This window comes from Podarcis melisellensis, assembly GCF_964234715.1.
Source record: "Podarcis melisellensis genome assembly, chromosome: 11".
Classification (NCBI taxonomy): Eukaryota; Metazoa; Chordata; class Lepidosauria; order Squamata; family Lacertidae; genus Podarcis; species Podarcis melisellensis.
In genome coordinates, this window is record NC_138543.1 from 36900747 (window position 1) to 36916031 (window position 15285).

At 44.0% G+C, this 15285-nt stretch overlaps 1 long non-coding RNA gene across 1 annotated transcript; it reads right to left on the reverse strand.

The window, feature by feature from the left end:
- Positions 1–659: 659 nt before the first annotated feature.
- Positions 660–5936, reverse strand: LOC309379916. Its single transcript, XR_014172671.1, has 4 exons — positions 5781–5936; positions 3858–4064; positions 3553–3735; positions 660–790 (listed from the first exon to the last, which is right to left on the reverse strand). It is a non-coding gene; the product is annotated as an uncharacterized lncRNA (long non-coding RNA).
- Positions 5937–15285: the final 9349 nt, after the last annotated feature.

Sequence of the window (15285 nt, forward strand, 5' to 3'; positions counted from 1 at the left end):
TTAAGACTCTGTTCTATTGAATATCCCCATAAAGACTTGAGTGGGGGAAATGTTACCCTGAAGGGTTGTTATGCCTAGGGCAGGGCCGGTTTTAGGTTTGATGGGGCCCTAAGCTACTGAAGGTAATGGGGCCCTTTATATCTTCAGCTGTCCTTTGTCAACAACAATTTGCACTTTTTGTGTTGAATATATGATATATGGTAATTTATGGACCTAATAGGTCCATACACAACACAAAACACAGTTGCTGTATGTAGGTTTTATTTTATTTGTTTTTTATTTTATATTTTGGAAATGTTAAGGTAAAGGGTAAAGGGACCCCTGACCATTAGGTCCAGTCGCGGACGACTCTGGGGTTGCGATGCTCATCTCGCTTTATTGGCCAAGGAAGCCGGCGTACAGCTTCCAGGTCATGTGGCCAGCATGACTAAGCTGCTTCGGGAGAACCAGAGCAGTGCACGGAAACACCGTTTACCTTCCCGCCGGAGCGGAACCTATTTATCTACTTGCACTTGATGTGCTTTTGAACTGCTAGGTTGGCAGGAGCAGGGACCGAGCAACGGGAGCTCCCCCTGTCGCAGGGATTTGGACCGCTGACCTTCTGATCAGCAAATCCTAGGCTCTGTGGATTTTTTTGGGGGGGGGCCAAGACAGTGGGGCCCTGAGCTATAGCTTGTTTAGCTTATACGTAAATCCGGCACTGCCCTAGAGTGATTGTGAAGGCTTCTACTTCCTCCAAGGATTTTGGGGGATACATCTCTCTGTTGGTTTGCAGAAGGCATCGATCCGCCTGAAACATAAACAGATTTTAATTAATTTCCCCAAATCACTGGGGAAATAATTCCCTGTGATTGAAAACTGGCACTGTCTGTCATCACAAAAGGTCTGCCTGCCTCTCTGCTCCTTCTACGCTTGAGCTTTTGGTGTTTTTCCAGTCAGTTTGTTTTGTCTGTAAGAAGAGGAAAGGTTTTTTGACAGGCACAGACGCAAAGCAAGTTGGAAGGTTAGGGAGTCCTGATCCACTTGAGATGTTTGTTAATAACATGGTCAGGCTTGGAAATATGAGAGCCTTCCCCAAATCACCCTGATTCAACTCTTAATTTGGGGTGCACACAGAGTTGAGGCACTCCTCTGCCTTTGAGTATCAGTTATGACATCTGTGCTCATTCTGTTTATCTTTCCTTATTCTCCTTTTTAGTGTTGTTCTTTTGTAGATCATTTATCCTGTCTTACTGTGAATTCTTCAAAGCTGTGTACAGATTTTTTAAAGCTAAACCTGTCAAAGTCAAAATTTGTTTAAGCATTCCTCCAGATGCTTCTTCCTTTTCCAATTCTTTCTGTTACTTTGTCAGTTGATGATGTTCCCGCTTATCTTTCTCCTCAAGCTAGTGAGGCTGGTGCTATACTTTCCCTTCCTTTTTTCTCAGAGGCCATAACTGGCTAAGTCTTGTTATTTTCAACTGTCAAATATTGTTCAAATTGGGTATTTTCTTTCAATTAATTCCACTCTTACTTTGATTTGTTATTTTATTTTTCTCTTGAATGACTAATTTACTAATGAGATCTTAGTCATTCCTCTTTATTGCCTCCTATTTCCAATCTTCTTATTCTGTTGTGCATTCCGCCCACTACCATATTTCTTTTGGCATGTACTTTTATATAAAGGTTTTTATTATTTTTTTTCAATTTTACATCTTAAAATAAACATTTTACATACTGTCAGATCTATCCAACGATTTTATCTTTCATTCCTGCATATTTTGCTATAACCATTTTAGTTCTCAACTTTTACATCACTCAAACATTAATTACACTCTTGATTTTATCTTAATGCTGCCAGTGTTTTCAGCTGTGTACAATCATTTTCCGTATACTCAATAAATATTTTTCACTCTTCTTTGAATATATGTTCTTCTTGCTCTCTTATTCTGTATGCTAAACCTGCAAGCTCTGCATATTCTAACATCTTAAGTTGATGGTCCTCTTTCTCTGGGACCTCCCTCACTTTCCATTTTGGGGCTAACAAAACTCAGTCCGCCATTGTTGCATACATAAATAAATTTTGCTGACACTTAGACACCTCAGTCTGAATTATTCCCAACAAAAAGTACTCCGGTCTTTTTCGGAAAGTTATTTTAAACATTTTTTTCAACTCATTATAGATCATTTCCCAATATTCTTTTACCTTTTTACATGCCCACCACATGTGAAAAAACATTCCCTCCATTTCTTTACATTTCCAACACATATCTGATTCTGCTTTATACATCTTGGCCAACCTACTCAGAGTTAAATACCATCTGTGAATCATTTTCATATAATTCTTTTTCAGTGAATAACATGCAGCACATTTCAAATCGTTCTTCTAAAGTTTCTCCCAGAGGTTTAAATCTATGTTGTGCCCTATACCTATTGCCCAGTGCGTCATTAAAGCTTTGACTAGCTCATCTTTTGTTTCCCATTCTAATAAAAAGTTATACATTTTGGACAATAGCTTGTCCTTATTTTGTAATAATTGTCTTTCAAATTGTGAGCTTTGGTCCAGGAATCCATTTTTTTTTATATAGTGTAACTTAAACAGCATATCATGTAGCTGATGATACCATAACCAATCAGTAACTCGGCTCCTTACATCTTCCATTAGTTTCAGTCTGGGTTCCCTCCCTGTAAGGTCCAACAGATCCCTATAGGTCACCCATTCTTTCTGCATGCACTTTTGATCTTTTCATCACTGCTTCTATTACTTCTATTACTTACTCTCTAATATGGGGATAGTTAACAAGGTGTCCTCCAGATATGCTGGGGCTCCACCTCCCTTTTCCCCCTGACCCTGGCCATGCTGGCTGGGGTTGATGGGACACCCTGTTCAATTATCCATTCTCTGTCTTCTGCTTATCCTTCCACTTCCTCACTAGTCTCCACTTATGGAGAGGTCTCCTGTATCCTAAGGCTTCTGGGACACCCAGGGACCATGGAGTTATCCATATGATTCATTTATTTTGGCTTGCCTATCTCTAATTGCTCTGATTTTTAGTTTCATTGTTAGTCCCATTCATTTCATGTGTTTTATTTAGGACCTAGTTTTTAGTAATATTCTCAGCTTATAAATATATTATGTGCCATGTGTCTGCATCAATTCTAAAAATCTGTTGTGAGTCTATACTGTGCACAAGGACAACTTTCAGAAAATGGGCAGAGAAGGAATGCCATCAAAGACCTCAGAAATTCAATAGATTGCATTATTAAAAAATTCTTTTGGCAGGGATAAAGCCTTGCTGGGACTGTACATAAAATTCTTCAATATAATAAAGTAATTAAAGTGTCGTTTCAGATAAACTCTGTTTGTTACTTTTGTTTTAAATGTGGTGGTTGTGCAATAAATTGTCTGAAGCAAGTGTTTGAATCTGGGCTTTTATGACTGTGTGGCTTCCTTTTCACTGATTATCTACCAGCCTCTTCCATTCTCCAAGAAGTAAGTAGCCTGTATGGCACAAACTAAATGTAGCAAAGGATGAGTTGATGATTGCAAACAGAAGTCACTGGCACTCATACCTGCAAGATGGAGTCTTGATGTGGAATATTTTCTCGCTTTAGGTGCATGTTGGAATTTCATGCTTCAGTTGTACTAGATGAACTGTCTTGTTCCCTGCGGTCCCATTACACATTAGTTTTCACATTAGGGCCAACTTGCTTGGTAAGGTGTTTCTATAACCATTGTACCTGAGGCAGTTAGATCTAGAGATACACAATGAGGTGTGGTATTAAGTGAATCTCTCCCTCTCTCTTGTTCTTTGAGAGAGAGAGAGAGAGAGAGAGAGAGAGAACAATGTGTTCCCATCAATGTATTATTCACCTACCAAATTTTCACCTGCTTGTTTTGAAGTCTCAGTTGCTCTCAGCTTTCAGCATTCAGGTCACATTTATTTGCAGGAAGACTCAAAAGGTTACAATTACAACTGCAGGTTATTCACGTCTCAGGGGTTGACCCACATATTCTCTCCCTTCTCTCACGTACTTGTTAATTTCCATTTAGCTTTCTAGACTGCTGTCCCCGGTGATTGTTTCTGGTTTATGAGAGAAGATTTAAACATAATAAAACATAAAGAGTTTTATTTGAAATATCTTCATTCTCAAACCAGCCACATTGAACAACTGAAAAGACAGGATGATCAGATCAGCCTGGTAGCGTTCCCTGTATCCATGAAAGCGCACCCTGTTTCTCATCATTCCCTTCTCTCCTCACGGGGAGGAGACCCCACTCCTCACAGTCACGGTTGACAGACAGGAGGAGTTTGAAGTGCAACAGATCCTGAGCTCTCGCTGTCATCTCAGTAGGCTTCAGTACCTGATCCACTGGAAGGGTTGGAGTCCAGAAGATTATCTGTGTAAGAACAAAGACAATATACATGCCTCCCACTTAGCTGTGGACATTATCCAGAGAAACCCAATCCCAATGACCAGGGTGTGTGGAAGCACTTGGGAGAGGGGATGATGTCAAGAATCACATGGAGGTGTGACGGAGGGCATGGTCAGATCCTGATAAGTGAGAGGAGCTTGGGGAGATAGATCTGGAGGACTCTGGGGAAGGTCCCAGGGGCATGAGGGTAGTAGATTTTGAACTCCAAAAGATGTCTGATTCTGATGAGAGTCCCCAGTGGTTAGGGACTGGAGAGCCGCCCTCTGAAGAAGGATCTATCAAACTCTCAGAAGTTTGTGCCATTACCTCAGGCCCGGAGGTGCCTGCCTTGCGTGATGGAAGCCCAAGAGACAGTGTCCACCTTGCCTCCGCCACCCAGCCTGCAACTTCCACCACCAGCAGAGAAGCCTACACAACACAGATAAGAGAGGTTGGGCAATGGTGGTGGTGTGGCAGTGGGATGTGTGTGTGGCATGTTCCTGTTTTGCCTCAACTGGAGTAATGTGATGTGCTGCCCCTTCATAACCTTCTTTCCAGACACACACCTCTCACCTTCTCCAGCCAAGGAGCTGGCTCTGGCACCTTCCTCTGTGACACAGGAGCCTCTCCATTCAGGGAAGGCAGTTGAGAGTAGTAGTAGTAGTAAGTAATAATAATAGTAATAATAATAATAATAATTTATTATTTATACCCCGCCCATCTGGCTGGGTTTCCCCAGCCACTCTGGGCGGCTTCCAACAATATATTAAAAACACAATAAAACTTCAAACATTAAAATCTTCCCTAAACAGGGCTGCCTTCAGATGTCTTCTCAAAGTCAGATAGTTGTTTATTTCCTTGACATCTGATGGGAGGGCATTCTATAGGGCAGGTGCCACTACTGAGAAGGCCCTCTGCCTGGTTCCCCCTAACTTTGCTTCTTGCAGTGAGGGAACCGCCAGAAGGCCCATCTGATGCCAAGCCAACATCTGCTCTGCCTCCATCACCTAGGACACAGAGACACCAATCCATGACCCTCCCCTAGCCAGCCCACTAGAAGGAGTGCCCATTTACTTGCCCAGTCCCTGGCCTCTTGCCATGATAAATTTTGGGCCTGCCCCATCCTCCCAAAGGAGAGTGCAGGGGGCATGTTGCTTATTGGTTCATTGGCTTAGCCTGTGCTACCCATGCTTTTGACCTCTTGTGCAACTTGCCTTATGTACTGTTCCGATCTGAAAATAAAAGTCTTTAGCAAAAACCAGAGTCATGAGTCCCTGTTCATCATCAAATGAGGAAAGCCAGGACAAATCCTTGCAACCCCAAGATTGGCACACTGTGTGGGGAAGAATTTTAATGTATTTATCTTATTACATGTATATCTTACCCTTCTAGCCTGATGGAACTCAGAGCGGCGTACATTAAGTTCCCAGGCTGTTTCCCTCCAGGCACTGATCAGACCCAGACCTGTTTAGCTTCAGCACGGCTCTGTATCATGTGTCCCCAGGTCATCTCCTTGGACATGAAATGCCTTCTATCTGGCACCAGCATCTAACCACTGCACTCTCAAACAGTTCTCACTACTGCTTTAACCTAGGAAGTCCCCCCTCCCTCCCATCGCACACCCATTATAGATCTGGCAGCTTATGGGCCACACATTCCACTGTATTTTATTACTAACAACTCAGGCTGCGAGGTGAAAGAGACTGGCTTCCATCGCTAGGTTGTAGCATACTTTGTGAACTTGGCAAGGCGTGTGTAAGAGATGTCTTTCCAACAGAATTACTGGTGGTGTGTGTTTGTGTGTGTGTGTGTGTGTGTGTGTGTGTGTGTGTAAGAGAGAGAGAGAGAGAGAGAGAGAGAGAGAGAGAGAGAGAGAGAGAGAGAGAGAGAGAGAGAGAAGGGAGGAATGAAAAGGAAATAAGTGTGGAGGTTGGTTTGCTTATCTGAGCAATCAGATTGCTCTGCCTCTAAATGTGCATTTGATTTATTATGTTTACCTATTAGATAGTGAGCTGAAACTATTTAAATTATCTGGCCAAGAAAAACCCAAGCGTACTTGCCCCTCCCCCCCAGCAACCTCTGAGTGCGTGTACAGACACGAACAAACACCACCACTCTGAGCTCTACTTCTGATAATCTTTCTCCGTCTGCTTTTTATTATTTATTTTTTTAGGAGTCTGAAATGAACAAATGGCCTGCTTTAAATTATATCCTGTACTGGAGACCTGGGCACACAACTTACTTCACTAGCTCCCATGCACCTTTAAATTATGTGACCATCGCTTGTGTAGCAGGATTGTGGTACAGGCCTCACAGGCAGACACTGGCAAGGCTACACAGATCACATTATTGCACGGATAAACTGTCCTTGAACATGTTCTCTAGTGATTTAGAAAAGCAAAGGGCCATTCCCCACATCCAAATCTGATTTACAGTATTGGTTCCCACCTTTGGCCTTAGTTTCTGAAGGGATAAATTCTGGAAGTGATTTCCCATGATTCACAGTGTTTTGGCAGTAGCTCATGATGCTATTCCATTCTTTTAATGTCTGAGGAATTTAATAATGTCTAGATTTTTCTGAATGACCATCCTGCTGTTGGTGTCTATCCAGCTTATGTTCCTTACTGCTACTAGCAAAAAACTGAGACACTGCCACTTGTTTCTGACAATCATTATGAGAAGGATGGGCAGCCTGCTTCTGAAAGGATCTGCCATAAACAGTGCTCAAATTAGCGGGGAAAGGAAAGAAAGGAAGAGGGCCCTTAACTGAACCTACAAGCCCCACTCCAGGGGCAGAGGATGAATGGTGGAGACCACCTCCCCAGCCTGACTCTTCCAGAGAAGAAGGCAGTTCAGAATTACAACAGGGTTTGAGGGAGGTCACAGCTCAGAGGAAGATGAGGGGAAGAGTTGGGTAATAATGAAAGAGGAGGAGGAGGCAGAGCTGGAGCATCCGGCTGACATGTTATTACTAGAAAGCCATTCCAGACCCTCCATCTTCCAAAACCCGGTGAGCCTTAAAAGTGGGAGAGCAAAGAGCTCAAAGACAGATGGCCCTGAGCGGCAATTGTCTTCTTTGACGAATGAGGAAGTGGGAGAAAAGGGGGGGGGGGTTTGGAGATTTACTTGTGGGAGACTGTTTAGGATTTCCAGTGGGCTGGGATTGGAATTGTCTGGGATCCTACCACTTAATTCACACTGAGTTTGCACAATTTGCACAATTGATGCACAATACAGAACCAAGAGAATTAGTTTTTATTGATGTAAAGCACATTCCCTCCTTTTGTCTTTTCATGCAAAGTACTCCGACTGTAAGCCATGGTTTTTGCCAGTTTTTGATGCCAGAGCATCATGAATCCATCAGTTTTGGAAGTTCACCTTTTTCTGTTGCTTCGGATAGTGGTCCTGACACCCTAAGCCTGAATGTTTCGGAACAATAGCAGTGGTAGTATGCATATCCCAGTCATGGTCAAAGTCTCCTCTCCCCACCTTATGAAATGCCTCTATGCTAGTGGTAGATTGCAAGCTATCTTGTCACTGTCTTGGGCCAGTGACAAGCTATCTTGTCACTGTCTTGGTGAGTGCAATCCAGGGCTTTTGTGCCTCTTCCTTATGCAAGAATCTCTAGTGTTTGGCTTCCTTACAGAGGCCCAGATGGCACATTTGCATTAACTTGCATAGAACTACTACCTAAACAATTCCTAGGTTTAGTTAACACCTTGATATAAACAACTTAACAGTGCACCTCTGTTTCCCCATTTTTATCAGTCCATCTGGGACTTTGTTCACTAATCTATGCTTTGTGAAGGGATTTGGCCTAGGCTCAGGGTAGCTGTAGTTTGTTCCTACAATTGTATTCCTGATCCTACAAAAATCTTAAACATTTTTAAATGCGCAAAAAAAATAGAGAAGAAGAGGTGGTGGTGTCTGGTATGAGGATGGTTTTATACTATTGTACATTGTATTTAAATTCTAACATTTATTTCTAAATTTGCACCTGTACCTATGCATCAACACATGCAAGTATTATGCAAGCCTCTTAAGTCCTTCTTTTCAGCGATGCATCTCCTCATTTGGGGCAATGTGTTAAGTGGCCACTCTAGTCTCAGGCAGAGAGTGCTTCCCATCACTGGGTACCTTGAACTGACAATACCAGGGATTGAATCCGACACCCTCTGTGTCAGGGAATGGTCGGAACAGGAAGACTGGGAAGTGTGCACTCAGTCTGATCAGCTTCTGTCTGAAGACGATGAGGAAATTTTGCCCTCCCCTTGCCTACAGGTTACAGGAGGAGAGAGAGACAGAGATGCCATACCATCCAAGGAGGAATTATCTAGTTACAAGATAGTGGAGGAAGAAGGGGAGGTGAGAGTGCAGCCTGCAGAGACCTCCCTGGAGAGTATGGGGGATCCTCCATCTCCACAGGCCCGTCGGTCCTTCCGCATCCTAGAACAGAGGAGGCAGAGGGGTGGGACTACTAGGATTTCATGTTGGCGCTCCGGATGTTATTGGGGACGAAAGAGGTGGGGCTCAGAGTAGCCAATGTCTCTCTTTGTGTGGAGACATGGATTCTTGGCATGCATGCAACCGGATGATTGAATAAAAAGGACTATGAAATACCAAGTGTTTGTTATTCTTGCCTTTGATGCTTCTGGAGGAGGAGAGGACTCTCTATGCCTGACATTCTGTATGCCAAGCAGGGCCACTCACCTATGGCCCCACTCCCATACTGTGGACAAGCAAAGAGCTATGAAGAGTACAGGAACACCTCAGCAGAATGGGTATTATATGGCTCCTGTTGTATGCCACAGCAACAATACTCCGACTTTCCCCTCAGGACATCCAAACTTCTATGACTGCTACAATCTAAAACGCTGAGAACTCAAGGATTATGAAAATCCTCTCATAACATGCCAAATCACTGTATGAATCTTTTAAAATATTATTCAGCAAGTTGGGCTGAACTGTGGGACAGATTGGCCCACGTTGTCACTGTGTTATATAAAAGTGCCATCAATTACCTTAAAAGAAAACCACCTGCCCCCCACCAAACCCCAGTCTGCCGCCACCTCACTCTTTCAGGAGCTTGCTAGGCCATAAAAGAGCACAGCTAACGAGAAGCTAAGCAGCTGTTGTTCTTGGCAAGGGCAGTTAGATTTCCCCTCTGCGTGTGGCAAATTCAATTGTAGGGAAACAAGAACATCCCATTATTCAAGTGGGAGAGGGTTGCGTTTATTGTGAGTGTTTGAACCATCTCCTTCCCTGACCTGAAGGTCTAAGAATTTATCTTTAGAGCTGGGGGAGGAAAAGGTGGAAGCAGCCCTTGTGGAAGATTGTTCCCCAAAGGGATGGGGCTGCAATGCCAGCACCAGCCTCAGACTCTGTCATGGGAAAATTATATAATTTGAGGCATTTCTACTGTGGATAAGACCTTTGGCAGTGATGCATGTTCCTAAGGCTTTGCTGGGGAAAGATGCTCTGCTGGGACCCTGTCCGTGGTGATTGGCACCAGGGATGGGGGAGATATTCATTTCATGTAGGGCAGGAAAGGATGGGCATTGCCCCTTTCAACTGCAAAATGGTGAGGCCCTTGTTATGCTTTTGTAATTCGCACTTCCAGGAACAATATGCAAGCCAAAACTCAGCTGTCCTTAAAAAACCAGCACTTCTCCAAATTTTGTGATACTGTTCTCCAGCATTGTCCCCTTCCCCACAAATGTGTATAGCAGTGGAAAATATGCCCAGAAATAATAGCGAAAATAACAAACAAAAATGAATTCTATTGGTGGAAACAGCTTGCAAAAACAGTTATAGTAAGAGAACTGTTAACTAAAATGCAGCCAAATCTTCGTGAGGGCTTCAAAAACATATTCACAAGCAGATGCAAAGATGCAGTGAACTGAATTTAAGATTGGGAAAATGAGAGACACTGAGAGAAACTGAAGTGGGCAGATCCACCCTGCTTCCTAAATTTGCTACTGCTTCTGCTCACCTTTGTTTGCCCACAGGTATGAGGCCTTTTTCAAATTGCAAACAAGCGCTGGACTATGGAGAAAGCTAGAGAGTTCCAGAAAGTCATCTACTTCTGCTTCATTGACTATGCAAAAGCCTTTGACTGTGTCGACCACAGCAAACTATGGCAAGTTCTTAAAGAAATGGGAGTGCCTGATCACCTCATCTGTCTCCTGAGAAATCTCTTTGTGGGACAAGAAGCTACAGTTAGAACTGGATATGGAACAACTGATTGGTTCAAAATTGGGAAAGGAGTACAGCAAGGCTGTATACTGTCTCCCTGCTTATTTAACTTATATGCAGAATTCATCATGCGAAAGGCTGGGCTGGATGAATCCCAAGCCGGAATTAAGATCGCCGGAAGAAATATCAACAACCTCAGATATGCAGATGACACAACCTTGATGGCAGAAAGTGAGGAGGAATTAAAGAACCTTTTAATGAGGGTGAAAGAGGAGAGTGCAAAATATGGTCTGAAGCTCAACATCAAAAAAATGAAGATCATGGCCACTGGGCCCATCACCTCCTGGCAAATAGAAGGGGGAGAAATGGAGGCGGTGAGAGATTTTACTTTCTTGGGTTCCATGATCACTGCAGATGATGACAGTAGTCACGAAATTAAAAGACACCTGCTCCTTGGGAGAAAGGCGATGGCAAACCTAGACAGCATTTTAAAAAGTAGAGACATCACCTTGCCAACAAAGGTCCGTATAGTTAAAGCCATGGTTTTCCCAGTAGTGATGTATGGAAGTGAGAGCTGGACCATCAAGAAGGCTAATCGCCAAAGAATTGATGCTTTTGAATTATGGTGCTGGAGGAGACTCTTGAGAGTCCCATGGACTGCAAGAAGATCAAACCTATCCATTCTTAAGGAAATCAGCCCTGAGTGCTCACTGGAAGGACAGATCCTGAAGCTGAGGCTCCAATACTTTGGCCACCTCATGAGAAGAGAAGACTCCCTGGAAAAGACCCTGATGTTGGGAAAGATGAAGGGCACAAGGAGAAGGGGATGACAGAGGCCGAGATTGTTGGACAGTGTTCTCGAAGCAACAAACATGAGTCTGACCAAGCTGCAGGAGGCGGTGGAAGACAGGAGTGCCTGGCGTGTTCTGGTCCATGGGGTCACGAAGAGTCGGACACGACTAAACGACTAAATGACAACAACATGAGGCCTTTTAACATGGGTAGAAAAGTGATACCAATGGCAGATCAAGGTAAGGAGGAGCCTGCTCATATCCCTCCTTTGGGGAGTTCAGCACTAAAGGAATTAAGAAGCATTTGAGGGAAGAGTCATAGCCCAGTGGCAAACTGCTTCGCATGAAGAGGTTCCTGGCTAAATCCTCAACATCTCCCAGTGTGGCCAGGAGAAACTTCCTGCCTGAAATCCTGGACAGCTCCTGTCAGTTGGTGCAGACAATGGTGAGCTAGATGGACCAGTGGTCTGGGGGTATAAGACAACTTCCTATCTCCTTTGCTCCTCATGCCCTGTTCAAATGCCTGCAGCATTCCAAGTGTACTGCTAAGGTTTAAAAGTATAAAAATGGGCTGGGGGAGCAGGAGAGGGAAGCAACAGAACCAGTGGTACCTCGGGTTACATACGCTTCAGGTTACATACACTTCAGGTTACAGACTCCGTTAACCCAGAAATAGTGCTTCAGGTTAAGAACTTTGCTTCAGGATGAGAACACAAATTGTGCTCCGGCGGCGTGGCAGCAGCAGGAGGTCCTATTAGCTAAAGTGGTGCTTCAGGTTAAGAACAGTTTTAGGTTAAGAATGGACCTCCAGAACAAATTAAGTACTTAACCCGAGATACCACTGTATATTTTAAAGCCCTAAACAGCCTCGGCCCAGTATACCTGAAGGAGTGTCTCCACCCCCATCATCCAGCCTGAGGTCCAGCTCCGAGGGCCTTCTAGAGGTTCCCTCACTGTGAGAAGTGAGATTATATGGATCCCAGTGTGAAAGCACATTTCTGCATTTGAATTATTCTGTTTTTGCATGTGTGCAGAAGGAAGACTCCCCCGTTTCTGCCAGCCCAGCTCTTTCCCCTGCCCCACACATTCCACAATCTCAGAGGCTTCAATTGCTGCATTGCAATTTATCAGGCTTTTTTTTACAAAACCACAACCATTTGTAGGGTAGAAAAGAGGGCAAAATTACACTGTGTAAAGTTTGGGGGCAATTCCACCCCCCCACTACACATCCCCAGACATTTGCTGTTTTGATTATAGCTTATCTCCAGCAGTGAGTTTCTCTTAAATAAGACAGTAATTGCTTGTTTCGAAGACATGTCATTATAATACAAACACGAGAGACGCACGTCATTTCGATGAAGAAAAGAGGAGCTGCGGAAAATGACTTCAAAGTCTTATTCAAGCTCTCTCCCTTCTCTGAGAAGCCCACTGAAAATAAATCACTCACCCAAATTAAGTATGATGTTCCAAACTCGTCTGATGTGATTGTCACGGAATCATAATGCAACATTTGCTATTCAAGCTGCAGCTACCAAAATGCTCCTGATATTGAATTGATTGCACCTCCTTTTACCAGCACAAATTTAGATTAAAAACACTTCCCTCCCCTTTCCATTTCAAGGTCCTTTCATTACCATCAGTCAAGACAGCCATTTGCATCATTTAACCTTTGTGCCGTAATCATGATACTTAGCATTTGTATCATGCTTTCAAGTGTTCAGGGTACTTTACATGTATTATTATCTCGTTACAAACCCATTTTATTATCCTCCACATTGCAGCAAGTAGAGGGGCAGGAAGACCGAGGCGAAGAGAGTGATTTGCTCAAGGGCAGCTGATGAGTTCATGGCACAGGTGAACTTTGATCCAGGAACTTCCTGTTTTGCAGCTCAGTCTCTTAGCCACATGATCTCACGCAAGTCTCCTTTCAATGACAAGGGATTAGGGCAGTGTGACACTTCTGATTCCTTTACCATCCTTCAAAGTGCAGGAGAGCATCGCAGACTCATGGACCTTCTCCCCAATCTGCCTACCCTCACTGAAGTAAATATCTTGTCCCCTCATTTCCCGTCTTTAACCATGGTTTGCTATTCCATGGGAACACACACCACCGTGGGTTGACATTAACAATAACCAAGGCTTGGAAGCAGGTCCCCATGTCCATGCTGTCCATGTGAACGTTTGATCCTGCAATAACATTTATGTAATACGAACAGTATGCACCAATCAGAACCCAGAAGTCATCCAGGGATTTGGAGTGTGATGTCACCACCACTATACTGATGTCACTCAGTTGTATCTCTCCATTCAGTCTGAATCAGAAGTTGCTGTAGCTGTGCTGGACTAGTGCCTGGAGGCAACGAGGACTGATAAACTCTGGCTGAATCCTGACAAGATGGAGGTGCTGTGGATAGGCAGCTCTCATGTCTGGGAATTGGCGAAATAGCCTATTATGGTCAAGGGAGCACATATCTTCAAAGATTAGCTACAAAGAACTTGGGAGAAGTCTTTTACTCAACGCTGTCACAGTGGAGTACCTATTTCCAGCAATGGCTAGTTTGGCCTCTGTGACCATTCCTGGAGCAGAATAGTGTGACATAAGTAATTTATGCCTGGGTGACCTTGTATTTGAATAATGAGGGACTGCCCTTAAAGATGGCCTGGAAGTGGTAGCGATTGCAGAATGCCACTGCCCAGCTAGGGCAGACAAGATGGAAACATGTGATGCTGATCCTAAAAACACTCGGCTGGTTGCTTGTGTGCTACTGGGCCTGGTTGAAGGCACTGGCATCTAAAATCCCCAACAGCTCAGAACCAAAATATCTGCAGAAGAGTGCCTCTTCCAATAGCAGCCAGTACTGAACCTTGTGATCAGTGGAGGGACTCAGCTTGCTGTTCCCCCCTTTCAATTCAGGCTACGAGGACATGCAACAGGGCCTTCTCCGCGGTGGCACCTCAGCTTCACCTCACTTCAGATGTCTAGGCAGTTTTCTTTACTCAGGACTTTGGACTGATCCAGCAGCCCTCTTCTTATGCTTTTATAGCTCAGCCCTGACTGCTTAGAAGTGTATCAGAGAGCATGTCAGTAGTTATGGGCACCAAATAATTGGACATGGAAGATATAGAGCTCAAGATCTTGAGCTCTGAAAGTGGCAAACATACTTCTAGGACATGAAGTGCTCCTATGGTTCAGTGATGGGAGAAGTGTCTCTTCCGACATTCCCCCCCCCCATCCACACATAATGGTACCTCACTGCAGGTATTTAGAGATGTGGCTGTTCACTCATAAACCAGCATAAAGAAAAAAGACATGTTCAGAGTTGCATAGGAATCTGTCTTATACTGAATTAGGCCACTGGTCCATTTAGCTCAGTATTACGTACACGACTGACAGTGACTTCCCAGTTCCACCCAGCTCTGCATGCATCACTGAGCTAAGGCAGCCCTTCTGAGCTACCATGGAGCTGCAGCAAAGACCCTACCACTGACCCCATGCATCAGAAGAGGGAAAGTGACACCCCCCAAAATGTACAAAAAAACCCCAATAGAGCATTGCTATGGGGAATTAACCTCACTGTTCACCGTCTCTGCTGCTTGCTCTGTGTGTCTGGTATATGCAGCTACCTTCTTTCACAGGGTACTCCTCCGATGTTCCTGGAAGATAATTTGTGTAATTAATTGTGCCAACCTTTCATGTGGGAGCTGGAGGGAAAGAACAGAGAAAGGGAAAGTGCCATGGCCTTTAGCATTCTCTTATGAGAACATATTTTCGGTAATCATGGCATCAAGTTGCTTGGCAGTGACTATGGTTTTCGCTCTACCCTGCAGAGCCGGAAATTTTTTGCTGCGACATAATCTTCTCCACTGAATTCCCTTAAAATGTACCTTTGAGCAGCAGCGAAA